The following is a 24352-nucleotide window of genomic DNA, read 5'->3' on the forward strand; positions in this document are numbered from 1 at the left end:
GATTGCTGGGTCAAATGGAATTTCTATTTCTAGGTCCTTGAGGAGGCACCACACTGTCTGCCACAATGGATGAGCTAATTTACACTCCCACAAACAGTGTAAAAGTATTCCTATTTCTCCACATCCTCTCCAGCATCTGTTGTCTCCAGATTTTTTAATGATCGACATTCTAACTGGCATGGGATGGTATCTCAGTGTGGTTTTGGTTTGCATTTCTCTAATGACCAGTGATGATGAGCATTTTCTCATATGTTTGTTGGCCTCACATATGTCTTCTTTTGAAAAGTGTCTGTTTATACCCTTCACCCACTTTTGAATGGGTTTTTTTTTTTTTTTTTTTTTTTTTTTTAGTTCTTTGTAGATTCTGGATATTAGCCCTTTGTCAGATGGGTAGATTGCAAAAAGTTTTTCCCATTCTATTGGTTGCCAGTTCACACTAATGATTGTTTCTTTTGCTGTGCAGAAGCTCTGGAATTTAATTAGATCCCATTTGTCTATTTTGGCTTTTGTTGCCAATGCTTTTGGTGTTTTAGTCATGAAGTCCTTGCCTATGCCTATGTCCTGAATGGTTTTGCTTAGGTTTTTTTCTAGGGTTTTTATGGTGTTCGGTCTTATGTTTAAGTCTTTAATCCATGTGGAGTTAATTTTAGTGTAAGGTGTCAGGAAGGGGTCCAGTTTCTGCTTTCTGCACATGGCTAGCCAGTTTTCCTAACACCATTTATTAAACAGGGAATCCTTTCCCCATTGCTTGTTTTTGTCAGGTTTGTCAAAGATCAGATGGTTGTAGATGTGTGGCCTTGCCTCCGCGGCCTCTGTTCTGTTTCATTGGTCTATGTCTCTGTTTTGGTACCAGTACCATGCTGGTACCATTACTGTAAACTTGTAGAATTGTTTGAAGTCAGGTAGCATGACGCATCCAGCTTTGTTCTTTTTGCTTAGAATTGACTTGGCTATGCAGGCTCTATTTTGGTTCCATATGAAGTTTAAGGTGGTGTTTTCAGTTCTGTGAAGAAAGTCATTGGTAGTTTGATGGGAATAGCATTGCATCTATAAATTACTTTGGGCAGTATCGCCATTTTCATGATATTGATTCTTCTTAACCATGAGCATGGAATGTTTCTCCATCTGCTTGTGCCCTGTCTTATTTCGCTGAGCAGTGATTTGTAGTTCTCCTTGAAGAGGTCCTTTACATCCTTTGTTAGTTGTATTCCTAGCTTTTGTTCTCTTTGTAGCAACTGTGAATGGCAGTTCATTCTTGAATTGGCTCTCTGTTAGTCTGTTATTGGTGTATAGGAATGCTTGCGATTTTTGCACATTGATTTTATATCCTGAGAGTTTGCTGAAGTTGCTTATCAATTTCAGGAGATTTGGGGCTGAGATGATGTGGTATTCTAAATATACAATCATGTCATCTGCAAATAGAGACAACTTGACTTCCTCCTCTGAAAGCATAGAGTAAATACCTTTTCAAAAAAATTTATTGAAATGTCTATTAACATTAGTCTTTACCTTTGTATGACAAGCCCTGTCAAAATAACATGCAGTGGATGCAGCGATGCACTTGTGCTGTAGCAACTTATGATTGGAGGCTTGTCATTTTGTCATTTGATCTTTATATCTGATGGGTCCCTGTTGAACCTGAATGAGTGATGATTGAAAGTGACAGGAAGAGCAAGTCGGTGCCTTGCATCTCAATGGTAGGTTGCACAGCCCGTTGGTCCAAGAGTCTTTGTGCAGATGTGAATCTTGATGTGGTACAGCCACAACAGGTGCTCGCCTTTCTTTGATATGGTTTTCAAATTCCTGATTTATCACTTTGACATTTGACAGAGAAGAGAAAAAATAAAAAGCAAAATTCGATGACAGCTAACAGCTTTTTCTTCTTTCAAAGATTTTGTAGGTTTGCCTGAGGAGACTTGAATCTTAGCTATTTGACTGTTAATTAGAACTGCTATATGAGCATCACAAAATCAAATCAAACATAATCTGGTTTATGTCGTTGCACGTTTATAGTGGTAGAGCAAATCATTAATTTCTTGCAATTAATGAATAACAGCTTTGAGGCTTAAGCCTCAAAGAAGACTTTAAATGTATTCTAATTCCAGATTTCTTTTTGGTCATTATAAAGGATAGTAATACATTGAAATACTGACCTACGGAAATACACAAAAGTTACGTTCAAAAACCTGAATGTTTACAGTTGAAATCCTAACCCCTAAGGTGATGGATTGGGAGGTGGGGACTTTGAGAGGTGACTAACTACCTTATATGGGATTAGTGCCCTTATAAAAGAGATCCCAGAAAGATCCTTGCCCCTTTCACCATGGAAGTCAGAACATGACCATGGGTACTTATCAAAAACTAAATTTTCAGGTGCCTTGATCTTGGACTTTCCAGTTTTCCTAGAATTATGACAAATAAATTTCTGTTGTTTATAAACCACCCAGTCAATAGTATTTTGCTATAGCAGTTGGAACAGACTAAATCAGGCTCTCCTCTGCAGCCCTTCTTAACTAAAACTAGTTTAGACAGAATGCTATTTACATGGAAAATCAAGCATGAAAACTATATTTGGTGTTTGGTTTGCTGATATTAGATACATACTTGAGTTTTTTAGGTAATTTAATATGAAGAATGTTACACTTTTTCTCTGTTTCCCTAGGCCTTTTGCTGAAGAACAAGCCATTATGCAAACTGCATTAGTGTCTAAATACATTATAAACACAGTTATAGTGATGCCATCAGAAAACCTTCAGAAACCTCAATGGAAATGATTTCATTACATGGGAAGATAGTTAAAAATGCTGCATCAACACTATTAAATATTTTTTTCACTCTTTAGATTTTTTTCAATGGTAATTTTATTTTACCATTATTATTTGTTTAGGAGTAGAAGCATATAGTATTTTTGTTAATAATCCGTAAAACAATAAATACAATTTAAAATATACACCTGCCATTTTTTGTAGGTAACTACTTATTTTTCTAGATTATTCCATTTTATTACTTTACTTTCAAATATATGGTCCAACGTAAAAATGAAATTATAATATTAGATACATACATAAAAATGTTTTCTTTATAATTATTCATTAGTGTTGATAATTTAATATGCATAAGGCATTTTGAGGTTCTATTCTTTGATATATATTGTTTATTCATCTGACACAAATTGTTCTCGATCAGTTAATATTTTAACGTACAGTGTGAATTTTTTCCAATAGGTTTCTTTTTCATTCATTTTCATCCATTTTTTTCAGCTTCTCTAACAATAATAATCACCATTAGCTGAGGCAGACACTTTGTTATGCAGAAATTCCTTTTATTTTTCAAATAGTTCTGGCAGATAGATACTATTATAGTAATTCTTTCGTGGATTAGGCATAAAGAGTTTAAGTTATTTACATAAGATCATACAGCCAGGAAGTGTAAACAGAACATCCTGCATTGCAGTGGTATAAGCATTACCAGTTAATTGCCTAACATCATAGTTCTCTCCATAACAGATATCAGAATTATAATGATTTTCCTGCTCCTGTCCCTCAAATAGCTCTCATAATGTAATTTCCCTCAGGATTTTTTTCAATACTTCCTACTTACTAACACAAAAATATTCATCACTACTTATAGGCTAAAGAGGTAAGACATTTTCATTTACATAAGAGCCTCTTGAAAATAATTACTTAGCCTAAATGAATGACTCTAGTGGAAGATATTCAGGTGGGCCCTTGAAAAAATGATATTGTGTACATGAAAATCTTTGGAAAAATATATTAGGAGGACATCATCTTCAGTTTTATACTGGAAATATACAAAATCCGCTCCCCATTTAACCAAAATATTAAAAGAAAAGAATTGCCTTTTTGGATATTTGGGATCACATAAAAATGGGGTTGGGGGAGGGAGAGCATTAGGAAAAATTGTTAAAGTATGCTGGGCTTAATACCTAGGTAATGAGTTGATAGGTGCAAGCAAACAACCATGGCACAGATTTACCATGTAACAAACCAGCACATCCTGCACATGTACCCCAGAACTTAAATAAAATAAAAATTAAAAATAATTCAGATTCAAAAGGTTACTTTATGAGTCATAGGCTATTTTTTGGGACAGGGTCTCACTTTGTTGCCCAGGCTGGAGTGCAATGGCACAATTACGGCTCACTGCAGGCTTGACTTCTGTCCCAGGCTTAAGTAATCCTTCTTTCTACATCAGCCTTCTGAGTAGCTAGGACCACAGGCATGTACCACCACAACTGCCTATTTTTAAAATTGCTTTATAAAAATGGAATCTCCCCATGTTGCCCAGGCTGTCATAGACTATTCTTTTTTATTTATTTAACTTTTATTTTAGGTTCATGGGTCTATGTGCAGGTTTGTTAACCTAGATAAATTTCATGTCAAAATAGGGATTTGGTGTACAGATTATCTTGTCACTCAGGTAATAAACATAGTACCTGATGAGTAGTTTTTCACCCTCTTCCCATCCTCCAACCTCAAGTACACTCTGGTGTTTGTTGTTTCCTTTTTCATGCCCGTGGTGTAGTTTTTATGTCCTTTTGGTGTAGCTCCCACATGTAAGTGAGAACAAGTGGTATTTGGTTTTCTGTTCCTGTGCTAGTTTGCTTAGGATAGTGACCTCCTACTTCATCCATGTTTCTACAAAGGACATGATCTCATTCAATTTTACGACTGCATAATATTTCATTGTATATATGTACCACATTTGCTTTATTCAGTCTACCATTAATGGGCATTTAGGTTGATTACTTGTCTTTGCTATTGTAAATAGTGCTGTGATGAACATACATGTGCATATATCTTTATAGGAGAATGATTTATATTCCATTGGTATATGCCCGATAATAGGCTTTTTGGGGGCAATTATAGTTCTATTTTAAGTTTTTTGAGAAATTCCCTAACTGCTTTACACAATGATTTTATAATCACTACCAGCAGTATATAAATTTCCGTTCTCCATAACCTTGTCAGTTTCTCTAGTGAGGTAGGGAAGATTTTCATGAACGATATTCTGAACTATGTTTTCCAAGTTGCTTGTTTTATATCTCCATTTTTTTCGGCCACCAATGACATATAAATTTTATTTTTTACATAATCTTGTGTTTCTTGAAGGTTTTGTTCATTATTATTTTTTCTTAAAAAAATTGTTGTCGAGTTATTTCAGATAATTGATCTTCAAGCTCTGAGATTCTTTCCTCAGATGGATTGATTCTGCTGTTAATACTTGAAATTATATTATAAAGTACTTAAAGTGAGCTTTCTGGCTCCATCAGAACAGTTTGCTCCTTTCTTAAAATGACCATTTGTCTTTCATCTCTGGTATCATTGTACTGCATTCCTCAGATTCCTTGGACTGGTTTTTGACATTCTCCTGAATTTTAATGATCTTCATTTGTATCTATATTCTGAAGTACATTTCTGTCTCGTTGCAATCATTTCAGTCTCGTTAACAACCGTTGCTGGAGAACTAACATGCTTGTTCGGAGTTAAGATGACATTCTGGCTTTCTGAGTTTCCAGAGTGTTTGTGTTGGTTCTTCTCATCTGTGTGGGCTGATATGCCTTCAGTCTTTGAAGTTCCTGTCCTTTGGATGGAGTTTTTTTCTTTTATCTTCCCTGATGCCCTTGAAGGTTGTTTGTGGTGTAAGGTGGGTTCAGTCAACTGGCTTTGTTTCTGGAAGATTTTACAGGGTCAAGGCTGAGCTCAGCACTCCTGGACTGCATGCTCCGAATCTGGGAGCTGGGACTGGGACTCTAGCTTCATTCTGTGGCCCTTTGAGGTTATAAGCCTGCTGCATTGGAGGGGCAAAAGTGTTCTGGGTTCCCTGGCCACAATATTCCAATATGTGGAGCTGGCCAAAGCACTTCATCAGGACAGTGGCCATGATACTGGTACTGGCTTGCGCATTCCAGCAACTGCAGCAGTGTGATGTGGTGTGCATATGTCAGCTGGGGTGGGGTACCAGCACGACTGGGGCTGCAGCATTCCTACACATGCTTATTGCAGTGGAGGCAGTAGCAATGGAGGTAAGGTGCTGGCACAGGCATAGACATCAGCATCCATATAGACATTCGTAGCAATGGACCTGGGGGTGGGGTTTGCTGGCATCTATGCACACATCATGCTTGTAATGGTTGTGTGGTCAGGTGCCTGCATGTCCATGAGGAATGAGAGTGGAGTGCATCTGCACTGGTAGCAATGGAAGTACAAAGTAGTGCACATGCACATGTATGCTGGTTGGGGAGGGGAGGCAAGGTCCACCCATGCACACATGCTTGCAAAGTGGTGGAAGGGTAGCCATGGGGGAGTGCATGCCGGCAAAGCAGTGGGGAGAGGCTTCAGTAGAGAGAGGTTGTGGGTGGATTAGTACTTGTAGAAGGGGGCCCATCTGCTGGAGCTTGCTGTTGGTTAGGGTAGGAGCTATGATTATGGCCCCATCGAAGTGCCCTGGTTGGGCATCAAAAACTGCCATGCAAGTAGGTACAGCCAGGTTGTTGGGGGAGGCCATCACACAGGGAAGTACTCAGATCAGACTGGCTCTGTCTCTCAGGCACCACCACCCTGCTCTATCTAGGTCAGCCGGTCACCCTAAGGCTAAATTCTACTAGAGGAGTATGGTAAGCCGTGTGGTATGTGCATCTGTGGCCATACTCCACTGCAGACATTCCCACACCAAACTCTCTGGCTCTACACAGGCTGTAGTCCAACCCCTACCAACTCTAAGCAGCTCTCCCTGTCAACTCAAGTGTTTATGGGGCTTGTGGGGGTCTCCAGGTGCCTAAATTCCAGATTCTTGCGGTTAGAGCAGGCCACACTTTTCCTGTTCAAATCACCCTTCAACTTTTCCCCAGGAATCACTGGGCTCCAGGAATGAGTTGTGGTGCTTGGTAACCACATGAGAACCCTGTACAGTGTTCTCACCTTCCTCCTACTTCAGGCCCACATCTGCATCCTCCCTTCGTGCGCTCTCAAGGCCCTTCCTCTGAAGAGCTGCTTGGAGCATGCCAGTCTTTCCAGCACATCTTGTTCCCTCAGTAGAAGATGTTACTCATGGCTGTGTCTACTCAGCCACTTTGGCTCTTCTTGTCACAGACTATTTTTAAAATTTAAATAGTTTAAGTTCCTTGTAGATCCTGGAAACTAGCCCTTTGTCAGATGAATAGATTGCAAAAATTTTCTCCCATTCTGTAGGTTGCCTATTCACTCTCACGATAGTTTCCTTTTGCTGTGCAGAAACTCTTTAGTTTAATTAGGTTCTCTGTATCAATTTTGGCTTTTATCACAATTGCTTTTGGTGATACCACTTGTACCCAATTCCATTACTGGATACATACCCCCAAAATTAAAAATCATTCTACTATAAAGACACATGCACACATGTTTATTCCAGCACTACTTACAATAGCAAAGACTTGTAACCAACCCAAATGCCCATCAATGATAGACTGGATAAAGAAAATGTGGCACGTATACACCATGGAATACTATGCAGCCATAAAAAAGAATGAGTTCATATCCTTTGCAGGAACATGGATGAGGTTGGAAACTATCATTCTCAGCACACTAAGGCAGGAACAGAAAACCAAACACTGCATGTTCTCATTCATAAGTGAGTTGAACAGTTAGAACATGTGGACACAGAGAGGCGAACATCACACACTGGGGCCTGTCAAGGAGTGCGGGGCAAGGAGGGCAAAAGGATTAGGAGAAATATCTAATGTAGAGGATAGATTAATGGGTGCAGCAAAACACCAAGGCACATATATTACTATGTAACAAACCTGCACATTCTGCACATGTATCCCAAACTTAAAGTATAATTAAAAAAAAAAAAAAGCTTAAGGGGTTGGCCATGTTCTGAGCACACCAGGCTCTACAAAGTGAAGACTTAAACACAAGGTCATGGCAAAACATCTGAAATTCAACACCAGGACTGTGATGGTACAGGAAGGGGACATGGAAAGTGCATACAGGACCTTAAGCAGAATCCTCACTATGGGTAGGCTCATTGAGGACCTTAGGCATCACAGTATTATGAGAAGCCATGCCGCCAGTGACAGAGAAAGCTATGAAAGATGCTGGCAGATATACAACGTGGAAATGGCTTGCAAGATCAACTTTTTGATATGTAAGAATTGGGTGGATCCATGGCAGGGCTACTGAGGCCTGTAGATGGGACATCCAGTGTGAAACTCTCATCCAGTTTTGTCTCCATCTCTTTTCTTTGTACATCTTATTGCCTATTACTGTTCTCTACAATAAACTCAACCACATGCTTGAAAAAGAAAAAAAAAAGAAACCTTAAATAGTTGCTCATACTTGCAATTCCAGCAAATTGGGAGACTGAGGCAGAAGGATGGCTTCAGCCCAGGAGTTTGAGACCAGCCTGTGCAACAAGGTAAGATTACATATCTACATAAAAGAAAATTAGCCTCGGGTTTGGTGCATGCCTGTAGTCCCCACTACTGAGGAGGCTGAAGTGGGAGGATCACGAGAACCCTGGAGGCTGAGGCTGCAGTGAGCTGTGACTATGCCACTGCACTCCACCCTGGGCAACAGAAAGAGACTCTGCAAAAAAAAAAAAAAAAAATAGAAAGAAGAAAGAAAGATATGTGTATACAAAAAGAGGAAAAATATGCTAAATGGGGATTGTATATTTTCTATCCTCTTTGTCTTTCATTCTAACAATATAATTGTTACCCCTTTTCATCACTCTATATGTCATAACTCTAATGTCTATTGTCTTATATAAAAATCTCATATTAAAATATTTTATCTTTTATCAATCTATGTACTCATACTGCAACAGAACTTCCAAACTGAGATATCCAAATAGGTTTCCACTCTTCCCAATCATATCTTCTTCTACTCCATTCCTGTCTATTCCTCCCTGTCCTTGTGTATTGTCAACGTTCACCTTAATTCTAATGTCCTCCTTATTGACCCCCTGCTTGTAGCCCCTCAGACCATCAAACACATTTTTCAAACACACTAGCTAAAATTATTTTATCAAACACAGAGATATTAGTGTATCACGCATCTTCTTATCACCACCATTCTCAGAATCAGGTTCAAAATCCTCAGCATTCAATACAGAGTAATCAACTTACTGCCTTTCTTAATTCTTTCATACTTATCAAGATTACAGCAAAGTATGCTACCTACCAATTTTGTTGATCAAATTAATATTTTTCCTTAAAAGTTATACAGTGTATTTTTTCCTTCTGATGAAACATCTCTGCAAAGGATTGATTGTAGAATTCCTAAAATAGCTTACATACTTATATTTATTTTTGTTATACCATATATTTTCATGAAAATTAGTTCTTTTGAAATTCTACTTACAGCAGAATTTCAAGTGCAAAATGAAGAGCACATATGCAACATAACGATGGAAAAATAGTGAGATTTATGAAATATATTTTTCATGTGAAATCCTTATATATATATATTTCATGTGAAATCTAAGCATCTTCAAAAACAACTGCAAGTTCTAGTTCAAAATTAAAAATTGAACAAAAATGCTTGTCTACATTTCTTCCTGAAACCACATTAAAGATGCAGTGTTATTGTTTTTGTTTTTAAATAACAATACAGATACACTTTTCCAGATTCTTCCCTTTATCAAGATGGCAGCAGCCAAGAACAAGACACTAGGGTCATTGCAGGAAAGTTCTGGTTTCAGTGAAAGTACCAGGTGAATTTGCCAGTTTTTAGATGATCCAAGATAAGGTGGGGGGTGGAGGTGGGGGTTAAATTTCATTAAGAGAGGGCTGTGACAATGTTACCATAGTTCAACCTGTTTACCCCAAAATCAAAATTTGGAGGAGAAAGCTTCTACCAATGTGAAGTAGCTAATAAATAAAGGCGCCAGTGTTGCAAGTAAATGTCAACATAAAATGAGTCATTCCCAGCAACAATCTAGATGATTTGCAAGTGTCTTGTAATGCTTTATAGAACACTATCTAAGAGTAAAGTACCAGAATTGTCATATGGCATAATTTGAGCTGCTCAAAACCAAAAGATGCTCAGCTGAAGCAAACACTGATGGCTTACCATCAGGTCTTATACTAATCTCATTAATATGGCATCTCAGAGATAACAGACAGGAGACTTACAAAGGGAAATACAAAAATAAGAAGGTTGTAGGTAAAAGGCTGATTTGATTGAACCCTGCTATGGAAAATAGTCAAGTTGATAATAACTTAGTTGATGAATATTATTTCTTCACCTTTATAGGTAGATCAATATCATATTGGAAGAGATTGAGAACATTGATCAAGAGAAAGAGACTCTGAGAAGCTGACTTTACAAAACAGGTATCTGTTTTTCACTCATGTCTTTAGAATACGTCTCCAGTGAAACCATTTGTTCTTACCTGCAAAATTACTCAAGACAAGTGGGATATTTGGAACTGGCTATTTAATTCTGGAAGCTATAAGAATAAGTGTATGATCAACATCACAAACAGGAAACACTGCAGTATCAAAAATAGAAGACAACAAGTGTAAATGAGTGAAAGAAGGTAGAAATACACTGAAAGAATATGTAATTGAATTTATGCTGCTGACCTCTTACATCTTAGCAATTAAGCTTAGGTAAGCATTGTTGCCCTTTAAAAGAGGTAGTAATCTGGACCAACACTGAGTTACAGAAAGAACAGTGGCAGCATTGGGTTTATATTTTAAAAAATAGAAGAATATTTTCAGATGGGGCAATAGTAGCACCTTGCTTTTTAATTTCTCCAGATCTATATAACTGATCAAGCAACTAGACAGCACAATTCAAAACTCATGGATGGGGGTTCTGCTTCTTGTAGTGTTTAAGTAACTTGTATAACACCTATCTTCTTGCCAATAATTCTTGTAGTGTTTAAGTAACTTGTATTACACTTGTCTTCTTGCAAATAACACTTAAATATCTCTGAACAATATAAAAATAACTACCTGAATGTCCTAAAAGCAACAAAGAGGAGACAGAAAGTGGAAAGAAGTCAACACATTGAACAGGATGGCACATGGAGCTCCTCAAGGACAGGTACTATGATGTATCATTATATGCTCCACGTCTGGTTTAGTAATTGAGCCATGGCAGGTACTCGAAGGTGTACTTGGAAAGGATCATTAGAGAGAACTGTCATCAGGTAAATGGAAGCAACATGGAAAAGTAGAAAAAGCATAAACTTTTGGGTCAGACATACCCCGAGTTACTAATCCAGCTTCTACCACTTAATACATGGGACATTATCTAGACTTTTTGACCCTTAATTTTGTCATCACCAAACACTGTATGCTTCATATTGCACCTTACAGAGCACGTTTGCAGGTGTTGTTTTGTTTGACCATCAACAATTTCATAATGCAGGTTATATAATTCTCATTTTACAGCTAAGATATTGGACTCTAAGAACTGATTTTCCTAAAGTTACATGGCAAGTTAAGTGGCCAGGTTAGTATTCAAGCTCACATTTTTCAAATTCCAAATTCTATTGCCATTTTCACTATAGCACAGCAGAATGAAAGCATTATTAGACATATTGTAATTAAACTGCTGAAAATCAAAGATAAAGAAATAATATATAAATATTTGAAGAAAAAAATAAATAATGAGTTCCTATAATCCCAACTACTTGGGAAGTGAGGTAGGAGAATTGCTTGAACCTGTGAGGCAGAGGTTGTAGTGATTGTACCACTGCACTCCAGCCTGAAACGACAGAGTGCGCCTCTGTCAAAAACAAACAAACAGGCTGGGCGCGGTGGCTCACGCCTGTAATCCCAGCACTTTGGGAGGCCGAGGTGGGTGGATCACGAGGTCACGAGATCGAGACCATCCTGGTCAACATGGTGAAACCCTGTCTCTACTAAAAATACAAAAAAATTAGCTGGGCACAGTGGCGCGTGCCTGTAATCCCAGCTACTCAGGAGGCTGAGGCAGGAGAATTGCCTGAACCCAGGAGGCGGAGGTTGTGGTGAGCCGAGATCCCGCCATTGCACTCCAGCCTGGGTAACAAGAGCGAAACTCCGTCTCAAAAAACAAACAAATAATTTAATTATCATGACTTTCTTATAAGAAAATATGGAGGCTACACCAGTAGAAAAACATCTACAAAGTGCTTAAGAAAAAATGGTATCAATGAGAGTTCTATATTCATAGAAAATATTCTCTAGGAATAAAGGCAGAATACATAAACAATTTTTGTTTTGATTTGCTTTATGAGAATACAAAATTAAACATTCACTGACAAAAGATCTGCTCTGTAAAGTATGCAAAACTAAAGTCTTCAGTTTGAAGCAAATGATATTAGAGAATAATTTGAATCGAGAAATGAAGAATATTAGAAATGACAACTATCGGCTGGGCGCGGTGGCTCAAGCCTGTAATCCAAGCACTTTGGAAGGCCAAGGTGGGTGGATCACGATGTCAAGAGATCGAGACCATCCTGGTCAACATGGCGAAACCCCGTCTCTACTAAAAAAAAAAAAAAAAAAAAAAAAAATTAGCTGGGCACAGTAGCACGTGCCTGTAATCCCAGCTACTCAGGAGGCTGAGACAGGAGAATTGCCTGAACCCAGGAGGCAGAGGTTGCTATGAGCCGAGATCACGCCATTGCACTCCAGCCTGGGTAAGGAGCGAAACTCCATCTCAAAAAAAAAAAAAAAAAAACAGAAATAACTACCTAAGAACAAACTTAAAAACAAAATAATATGGTTTTAATTACATAAAATATGTGTAGATGTTTCAAGCAAGTATTGTAACAGAATTTTCATGCATGGTAAGTGCAATATTAGGACAGCTACAGTGTAATATGAGGGTAGGGAGAAATATGTATGATTCAAAGACTTCTACATTTAAAACGAAGTAGTGCAATATTAACTACCAGTAGCCGTAACAAGTTAGATATGTTTATTTCAATCTTTTTAGAAACTCCTAAAATTATAGAAAATAATACAGCAAATGAGTCAATAAATTAATTGAAATGGAAAACTAGAAATCATTTAAATGATTCAAGGAAGAAAGCACAGGGAGGTGAAAAGGCAGCAGGGAAAAAAGTAAACAAATAATAAAATAGTAGACTTAAAGCATATGAACAGTTTCATTAAATACTGACAATATTAAAATTACAAGATAGAGATAGATATACTAAATAAAAAGGCAAGATCCAACTAGATGATGCTTACATGATTCACACTTTTAAGTAACATTGCAAAGATAGATGAAACTAAATAGGGAGAAACAAATACATTATGCAAATATTATAGGAAGTCGCTCATGGGGCAGGCCAACATGGGTAATTAGAAGCAGATGCAATCTGCAGCTCTCTTGGAGAACAAAAATACAGAGTAAATTCTACACTTCAACTGAGGTACCCAGGTTCTCACATTGAAACTGATGAGGCAGTCAGTGTAACCCACAGAGTGAGGAAAAGCAGGGTGGGGCAATAGCCCACCCAAGAGTGGCATGGAGTTAAGGGAGCTCACACCCCCAGCCAAGGGAGTTGCCTCCACTGATGATACCTATAGGTCTGGAAGGAACCCAGGTGATTAGGGTCTGAAGTGGACCCTAAGCAACCCACAGCGGCTCCAGGGAAGAGAGGCCTGACTGAGAAAAGAAAAACAAACAAACAGAAAGCAACAACACTACCACCCACAAAAAAGATCCCACAAAAAAACCCATTCAAAGATCAGCAACCTTAAAGTTAAAAGGTAGATAAGCTCATAAAGATAAGAAAGAATCAAAACAAACAAACAAAAAACCTGCTAAAAACTCAAAGAGCCATAGTCCCTCTTTAAATGACTGCAACACCTCTCCAGCAAAGGCACAGAACTAGGCTGAGATGGGCGAATTGACAGAAGTAGGCCTCAGAAGGTAGATAATAAGGAACTTCACTGAGGTAAAGGGGCATGTTGCCATACGATGCAAAGAAGCAAAGAATCATGATAGAATATTACAAGAGCTGATAACCAGAATAGCCACTTTAGATAGAAACATAACCAATATGATATAGCTAAGAAACATAACACAAGACTTCACAATGCAATCACAAATATAGATAACAAAATAGATCAAGTGGAGGAAAGAATCTAAAAGCTTGAAGACTATCTTTCTGAAATAAGACAGGCAGACAAGAATAGAGAAAAAAAATTGAAAAGGAACAAATAAAACTTTTTCTTGACCCAATGGTCATTCAGGAACATATTGTTTAATTCCATGTATGTTTATTGTTTTGGAAGTTTCTCTTGTTATGGATTTCTAGTTTTATTCCATTGGAGTCTATGAAGGTTCTTGGTATGGTTTTGATATTTTAAAATGTGTTGAGATCGGTTTTGTGGCCTAACATATTGTGAATCCTGGAGAATGTTCCATGTGCTGATTGGAATAATGTGTCTTCTCCATCTGTTGGATAAAATGCTCTTAGATGTCTATTAGGTTCATTTGGTCTGAAGTGCAGTTTAATCCAATGTTTCTTGTTCATTTTCTGTCTAGATGATCTGTCTAATGTTTAGAGAGGGGTGTTGGCATTACCAACTATCATTGTTTTGGACTCTCTCTCTTTAGGTCTAATATTATTCACTTTATATATCAGGGTGCTGCACTGTCTAGTGCATATATAATTTACATTTGTTACATTATCTTGTTGAATTGATCCTTTAATCATTATCTAATAACCTTATTTGTTTCTTTTTACTATTTTTGACTTAAAGTCTGTTTTATCTAAGTATAATGAGTCCTGCTCACTTTTAATTTCTGTATGTATGGAATATCTTTTTCCATTCCTTTACTTTCAGTCTGTGGTGTCTTTTACAGGTGAGATAAGTTTGTTGTGTGCAGACTATAGTTGGGGCTTGTTTTTCTTTTTAAATCCATTGAGCCAGTCTATATATTTTCAGTAAAAGATTTCATTTTTTTATTCAAGGTATTTATTGATATGTGAGGACTTATTCCTGTCATTTTGTTGTTTTCTGTTTGTTTTGCATATCCTTTGATCTCTGTCTCTTGTTTATCATCACACTTTGGTAATTTTCTGAAGTGGTAACATTTGCATCTTTTCTCTTCCTCATTTCTGTGTTTGCTTTACCAGTGAGTTTTATACTTTTATGTGTTTTCTGTTGATAGATATTGTCCTTTTGCTTCCATGCATAGGACTCCTTTAAGCATCTTTTGTAGGGTCAGTCTAGTGGTGATAAATTCTCTGTTTCTGCTTGTCTGTAAAATACTTTACTTCTTGTTCATTTATGAAGAATAACTTTACTGGGTCTAGTATCCTTGTTTTGCACTTTTTGTATGTTTTCTCTTTCAGTACTTGGAATATACCATTTCATTCTTTCCTGACCTGTAATATTTGTGATGAGTAACATAGTTAGTCTATGATGGGGGTTTCCTTATATGTGACAAGATACTTTTCTCTTGTTCTTCTGCAATTCTTTGTCTTTGCACTTGACAGTTTGACTATAATGTCACATTATTGGTGATTGCATTGAAGAGAAACAACATTTTTTATATGCTCAGACTAAAATAACTATAGTGATAATTTTTCAATATGCATAATTTGCTGATAAAGATGAAAATCCTTATTCCTTTTCATGTTCAGTCAGTTTTACACCCACATTTCTTTTCTTATGCTACAAAGAAAAATAATTGACCCCCACCTTTCTTTTCTCATGCTACAAAGAAAAATAATTTTGTACCTCTACCACAAGTGCCTAGAGGTACAAAAATAAAGTACTTGAGAGAGGAAGGGTCATTATTTGTTCTAAAGTTATTTGATTTTAGAAGACTTTTTAAACTATGCTTTATTATAGTTTGTTGAGATGATAATTTTGCATTCAGGAAAAAAAAAGTTGAGATCACTTTAGCAGTACTATATATTAATATTGGTTTTCTGAATTTCTTCTGTGTATTTATTTATTGCCAGCATTTAGAACATAGTTTAATATTTTATAAGTAGATATCTTCTTTGGCTTTAATTGTTTTATTTATTTATTTATTTGGAGACTTCCTTTTCTCAAAATTATCTCTGATCTAGTGAAACCACATTAAATCTTACTGCCAGTTCTGGGTCAATCCATACCTTTTTGTAGAGGTGTGCCTACCATTAAGCAAAGTGTATAGATAAAATATTTCATTTAACCAAAAGTTTGTTTAGCAAGTGGTTATCCTATTTACAGAACTACTTTACACTTTAGAAATGAATTTGCACTATTTCTTTGTAGTATGTTTACCCTATTAGGCTCAAGATATTATTTTATTGCAAAGCATTTTTTTCATACTTTCTTGGGAAATTATTCAGTTTGCAAATTCAGCAGGTCATTTATGTAAAAGTAGATCTGCACTCATTCATTCCACACATAATTATATTGAAGCTTCAAGCATGTAATTCTGAGAAGTTGATAGGTTTCTTAATACTGACATTTAATTCACTAAAAACAGTTAAAATTTGATCCTAAGTTTTTTTTTGACCATACTAAAATGGCTTATACTGTTACATAAAATTACATAGCAAAGGTGGTCTAAAAATTATTCTTGACATTTTTCCCCATCAGAGCAGTGAAAAGAAAGCCAATTCATCTCTCTGGGGCTGTTTATATACTCATTGTCTTCATTAATTCATGCATCTATTGTTTTATTTCTTGTTAGTCTTTATAGTATAATATGTAGTTATTGGCAATCAAATATCTGTTTATTTTGTACCAATTGTTTATTATGCACTAATGTAAGTACTGGATTTCCAAAGATAAACCTGAATTCAAGGCAAAATATAGTAAAGATGTTCAAGTGAAAGGTAATTATAATACAGCATGATGAAGGCGATAATTACAGTATTTTCAGAGATATATGGAAGTCAAAAGAGGCCTAGATCTGTTTCAGAAAACTTTATAGATAAGATTTTAAACTGGACTTGACATATAAACAACAGATTGTTGCTTTTTTTTGGTTTGTTTGGTTTGCGTCTTGGTTAGTTTTTCTTGTCACTGTTTCCAGAAGTGTAATTTAAAGACACATGATAAAAATTAAAGAGAGCATTATTAACAATGTAGTTAACACAACTTATGTTCAATAACTATAATATTGTATGAAGAATCTCTTTTAAACTTTGTGGGTGCTTCTTTTAACTTGATAAATTTTACCATAGAAACAAGGTAAACATAATATCCTTTTATATCATGATTACTATTATCTTTATAATCATGTTGTTACCACTTTTTGAAATTATGTAGTTAGATGTACTTTATATCCAACAAAGTCTGGTTTACTTAGAGATAAATCAGATCCGATGAGTCAAGCATCCCAGGATTAGTGAATATTTTTTTAGACCAAACTGGTTAAACGCCCCCCAACAATTTCTGTCTTCAATCCCTTACCATGCAGTTATCTAACCTGTGCCATGTCTTTGGCCTCTACCTGGAATATATTTGACCCATCATCTACTGCCTGATACTTGCTCACATTTCATATCCAGCCCAAGTGAGTCCTCCAAGCCATCCATAAATAATTCCAGTTATGCAAAGGTTATATTTCCTCCTATAGTGCCCTCACCAGACATACCTTTTGCTAGACAATGTAACACATAAATATCATTGATATTTCATACTGATAATAATTTTGGTCACATTGATTAAAGAGAGCATAAATCTTTTCAGGTGAAAAATATTAGAACTTAAATTTTGTAAATAAAACAGAATCATAGTCATATAGAAAAGTTAAAATTTTAAGAGCTTGTCTGTATAAGAAAAAAATATGATTTTTTTCAAGGATTTTTTTGAAGTAATAGGCATATTCCTTAATTGAAAAATAAGATTATAAACTTCATTTATAATCTTTATTATTAATTTCCCTTTAAACTTACAATGCAGAATTTTGTTTCCAAATCAAAGATAATTAAGTATTTAAAATATCTTGCATACTAAGTATGAATGTAAAAAAAAAATGGTGGCTAGGAGGCAGGACTAATTTTCCACTCCCACTTGGAGAGACAGAGCAGTGTGTAAGACTGACATTGTCAACTTTTGTTCCAAGCACTACCATATAATCATACCAGGAAAGCCAAGAGGATCCACAGATCATTTAAAGGAGGTGGACTGCTGTTGCAGGCTGCCTGGGATAGCTGAAGAACTGTGAGTCAACTTGTTTTCTCAGTTGGGAGGCTTGTAACCTGGAGCAAGTTTTTATCCCTACTCACTGGCTATCTGGAAACAAACTTGATACTCTTAAGGGGCATGGTGGGAGTGAGATCAGCCTTTCAGGTCATGGGCTGCATGAGAGCGGGGTGAGACTTGTGGCTGCCTGCTTTCTCCCACTTCCCCAATGACCTGTGTGACACAGCAGATGCAGTCATAATCCCCATGGGAACATAACTCCATTGGCTTGGAAACCACAGCCTTTACCCCCACAACAGCCATAGCAATTCCTGCCCAAGGAGAGTCTAAGCTCAGACACCCCTAACCCTGCCCCAACTTGATGGTCTTTCTCTACCTGTCCTGGTAGCCAAAGACAAAGAACATAATCTTTTGGGAGCTTTACGGCCCCACCTACTCCCTGACCTAGGACAAGCTTGTATCTATACTACTGCAGTTGATACACTCTTGAAAGCACTACCTCCTGGATGGAAGCTGGCCAATACAAACCAGTGAATTAAACAAAAATATGACCAAGAACCCTCACGGAGTCCACTTCACTCCCCTGCTACCTCCACTGGAGCAGGTACTGGTATCCATGGCTCAGAGACCTGAAGATGGATTACATCACAAGACTCTTTGTAGACACTGCCCAGTACCAGGCTAGAGCCCCAGTAGCTCTGCTGGTTGGCTAGATCCAGAAGAGAAATAACAATCACTTCAGTTTGGCTCTAGGGAAGTCCAATCCTAGGGGAAATAGGAGTGCACCAAATCAAGGTAGCACTCTGTGTGACAAAAGAATATGAACAGCAGCCATTGAGCCCCAGATCTTCCCTCTGACATAGCCTACCCAAATGAGAGAGAACCAGAAAAACAATTCTACTAATGAGACGAAACATGTTTCTTTAACACTGACAAAAGATCACACTAGTTCACCAGCAATGAATCCAAACCAAGACAAAAATCTCTGAATTGCCAGAAAAATAATCCAGAGGTTCAATCATTAAGCTAATCAAGGGAGCAGCAGAGAAAGGTGAAGTTCAACATTAAAAAAAAAAAATACAGGATAAAAATGGAAAATCTCCAGTGAAATGACATAAATAAAAATAGTCACAACTTCTGGAAATAAAGGACACACTTAGATAAATGCAAAATGCACTGGAAAGTCTTAATAACAGAATCAAACAAGTAGAAGAAAGAATTTAAGAGCCTGAAAACAATGCTTTTGAATTAACCCAATCCAAAAAAACACAAAGAAGAAAGAACTTTTTAAAATGAAGAAAGCCTTCAAGAAGTTGGGATCATGTTAAATGACCAAACCTAAGAATAACTGGTGTTTTCAAAAAAAGAAGAGAAATATAAAAGTTTGGAAAATGTATTTTAGGGAATAATTGAGGAATAAGGAAAATTTCCCTGGACTTGATAGAGATACAGACATCCAAATACAAGAAGCTCAAAGAACACCTGGGAAATTTATTGCAAAAAGATCATTCCCTCAGCACGTTGTCATCAGGTTATCTAAAATCAAGTCAAAGAAAATAATCTTATGAGCTATAAGGCAAAAGCATCAGGTAACCTACAAAGGAAAACTCATTAGATTAAAAGATTTATCAGCAGAAACTCTACAAGCTTAAAGGGATGGGGGTCTTAGCTTTAGCCTCCGTAAACAAACAACTATCAGCCAAGAATCTTGTATCCAGTAAAACAAAGCTTCATAAATGAAGAAAAGATAAAAGTCTTTTTCAAACTAACAAATGCTGAATTTGCCACTACCAAGCCAGCACTACAAGAACTGCTAAAAGGAGCTCTAAATCTTGAAACAAATCCTTGAAATACACAAAAATAGAATCTCCTTAAAGCACAAATATTACAGGACCTATAACACAATGACCTATAACACAATAAAAAACAAAACAAAACAAAATAAAACTAAGGTATTCAGGCAACAAATTGCATGATGAATAGAACAGAACCTCATATCTCAATGCTAACATTAAATGTAAATGGCCTAAATACTCCATTTAAAAGATACAGAATGGCAGAATGGATAAGAAATCACCAGCCAAGTATCTGTCATCTTCAAGGACTCACTCAACACATAAGGACTCACATATGCTTATGGCATAGGGGTGAAAAATATATATATTCCATGCAAATGGACAGCAACGACAAGCAGAAGTAGCTATTCTTATATCAGACAAAACAAACTTTAAAGCAACAGCATTTAAAAAAGATGAAGAGGGACGTTATATAATGATAAAAGGACTAGCTCAATAGGAAAATATCGCAATTTCAAATATATATGCACCTAACACTGGAGATCTCAAATTTATAAAATAGTTACAACTAGACCTAAGAAATGAGATCAACAGCAATACAATAATAGTGGGGGACTCTAATATTCCAATGACTGCACTAGACAAGTCGTCAAAACAAAAAGTCAGCAAAGAAACAATGGATTTAAACTACACCCTAGAATAAATGAACTTAACGGATCTCTATCGAACATTCTACCCAATAACTGCTTCTATTCATCAGCACATGGAACATTCTCCAAGATAAACCATGTGATATGTCACAAAACAAGTCTTAACAAATTTAAGAAAACTACATGGTATCAAGTACTCTCACAGACCACCGTGAAATAAAATTGGAAATCAACTCCAAAAGGAACCCTCAAAATCATGCAAACACATGGAAATTAAATAACCTGCTCCTGAATGATTGTTGGGTCAACAATGAAATCAAGATATAAATTAAAAACTTTATTTGAACTGAACAATAATAGTGATACAACATATCAAAACCTCTGGAATACAGCAAAAGAAGAGCTAAGAAGAAATTTCATAGCATTAAATACCCATGTTGAAAAGTTTAAAAGAGCAAAAATAGACAATCTAAGGTCATACCTCTAGGAACTAGAGAAATAAGAACAAACCAAACCTAAACTCAGTAAAAGAAAAGACATAACCAAGATCAGAGCAGAATTAAATGAAATTGAAACAAACCCACAAACAAAAAAAAGTACAAAAGATACATAGAACAAAAAAAAAACTGGCATTCTGTAAAGATAAATAAAATTGGTAGACCATTAGCGAGATTAACCAAGAAAAAAAGAGAGAAGATCCAAATAAGCTCAATTAGAAACAAAATGGGAGGCATTACAACTGATACCACAGAAATAAAAGAAATATTCAAGAATACTATTATCAGCTTTACACTCATAAACTAGAAAATTTAGATGAGATGGATGAATTTCTGAAAAATATACAACTCTCCTAGATTAAACCAGGGATACAGAAACTGAACAGATCAATAACAAGGAGCAAGATTGAAATGGTAATAAAAAGGTTACCCACAAAAATGTGAGGAACAGATGGATTCACAGCTGAATTCGATCAGATATTCAAAGAATTGGTTCCAATCCTGTTGACACTACTCCAAAAGATAGAGAAAAAGAGAATCCTTTCTAAATTCTTCTATCAAGCCAGTATTGCCCTAATGCTAAAACCAGGAAAGAAAATAAGAACAACAAAAAACACTACCGACCAACATCCCTGATGAACATATTATATGATGAACATAATAAATGCAAAAATCTCCAACAAAATAGCTAACCCAATCTAACAGCACATCAGAAAGATAATTCACCTTGATCAAGTGGGTTTCATAACAAAGATGCAAAGATGACTTAACATACACAAGTGATACACCACATATACAGAATTTAAAAAAAAATCACATGATCATCTCAATAGATGCAGAAAAAGCATTTGACAAAATCCACCACTCCCTTATTGTTAAAACCCTCAGCAAAACCGGCAAGAAGGGATATACCTAAGGGTAATAAAAGCCATCAATGACAAACCCACAGCTAACATTATGCTAAACAGGGAAAAGTTGAAAGCATTCTCCTTGAGAACTGGAACAAGACAAGGATGCCCACTTTCACCACTTCGGTTCAACATAGTACGGAAAGTCCTAGCCAGAACAATCAGAGAAAGCAGTGAAGGGAATCCAAATCAGTAAAGAGGAAGTCACATTGTCACTGTTTGCTGATGACATGATCATATGCCTAGAAAACCCTGAAGACTCATCTAATAAGCTCCTGGAGCTGGTAAATGAATTAGACAAATTTCAGGACACAAAATTAATACACAAATCAATAGCTCTGCTATATACAAGCAATGACCAAGCTGAGAATCAAATCAAGAACTTAACCCCTTTCACAATAGCTGCAAAAGAAATTTTTTTAAGCTTAGAAATATACCTAACCAAGGATATGGAAAACTACAAAACACTGCTAAAAGAAATCACAAATGACACAAACCCATGCAAACACATTTCATGCTCATGGATGGGCAGGACCAATATTGTGAAAATGACCATACTGTCAAAAGCAATCTACAAATTCAGTGTAATTCCTATCAAAATACCACCATCATCCTTCAAAGAACAAGAAAAAATAATCCTAAAATTCAAAAGGATCTAAAAAAAGAGCTTGCATAACCAAAGCAAGATTAAGCAAAAAGAACCAATCTGGAGGCATTATATCACTCAACTTCAAACTGTAATATAAGGTCATAGTCACCAAAACAGCATGGTACTGGTATAAAAACAGGCATAGATAAATCCAACAGAATAGATAATCCAGAAATAAAGTCAGATACAGCCAACTGATCTTTGACAAAGCAAACAAAAATGTAAAATAGGGAAAAGACACCCTATTCAACAAATGATGCTGGGATAATTGGCAGGCCACATGTCTAAGAATAAAAATGGATCCTCATCTCTCACCTGATACAAAAATCAACTCAAGATTGATCAAAGACTTAAAGCTAAGACCTTAAACCATAACAATTCTAGAAGATAACTTTGGTAAAACCCTTCTATACACTGTCTTAGACAAATACTTCATGACAAAGAACTGAAAAGTAAATGCAACAAAAACAGATAAATAGATGGAATTTAATTAAACTAAAAAGCTTCTGCACAGCAAAAGAAATAATCAGCAGAGTAAACAGACAACCCAGACAGTGGAAGAAAATCTTCACAATCTGTACTAAGACAAGGAACTCAGAGTAGCAAGAAAAAAAAAAAAAATAAAAGTCCCATCAAAAAATGGGCTAAGGACATGAAAATACAATTCTCAAAAAAAGATACACAAATAATGAAGAAATACATCAAAAATGCTCAGCATCTCTAATGATCAGGGAACTGCAAATGAAAACCACAATGCAACACCACCTTACTCCTGCCAGAATGCTCATAATAAAAAAATAATACATATTGGAGTGAATGTGGTGAAAAGCGAACATTTCTACACTGTTGGTGGGAATGTAAACTAGTACAGCCACTATGGAAAACAGTATGGAGATTCCTCAAATAACTAATAGCAGATATTTCATTTGATCCAGCAATTTCATATCTATATCTACAATGAAATAATACTTAGCTGCAAAAAGGAACAAAATAATGGTATTAGTAGAAACCAGCATGGAATTGGAGACCATTATTCTAAGTAACTCAGGAATGGAAAACCAAACATTGTATATTCTCACTTATAAGTGGCAGCTAAGATAAGAGGACACAAAGGCATAACAATGACACAATGGACTTTTGAGGCTCTGGGGAAAGGGGGGGAGGGGAGTGAGGGATAAAAGCCTACATATTGGTTAAAGGGTACATTGCTCAAGTGATGGGCGCACTAAAATCTCAGAAATCAGCACTAAATAACTTATTCATGTAAAAATAAATAAATGCAGAAAAAATGTTTATATTTTATAGCACACAGTGTACAATTCTGAGACAAATAATTTTTGTGTTTTTAGTCAAAGTTTTTTACTTACATCATGCTCATGAAATTTGGCTTCAGGATATTTTTTGGGCACCAATTTTCTAACCAGTAAAATAAGGAACATAATCATGAAAGTTGTATGGTTGTTCTTAATTGATGGCGGTTTTCTCAAGAGAACAATCCAAACCTAGAGTCTCCTACAGATACACATGAATTCCATAGACAACTGAGAATGGCTCTAAAAAAAATTTATTTCCTCTTGGTCTCTCAAGTAATTAATGGGAAGTAAAATCAATAGTTGTTTTCCTATAGTGTATTATTACAATCACAATAAAATATTTTCTTTACATTTATTAAACTGTTCTTTCAGTTTGATGTATTGGTTAAAAGACTAAGCCATTGGAAGAACATAATTATAAAAC

Source organism: Callithrix jacchus, chromosome 11, assembly GCF_049354715.1.
Source record: "Callithrix jacchus isolate 240 chromosome 11, calJac240_pri, whole genome shotgun sequence".
NCBI classification, from domain to species: Eukaryota; Metazoa; Chordata; class Mammalia; order Primates; family Cebidae; genus Callithrix; species Callithrix jacchus.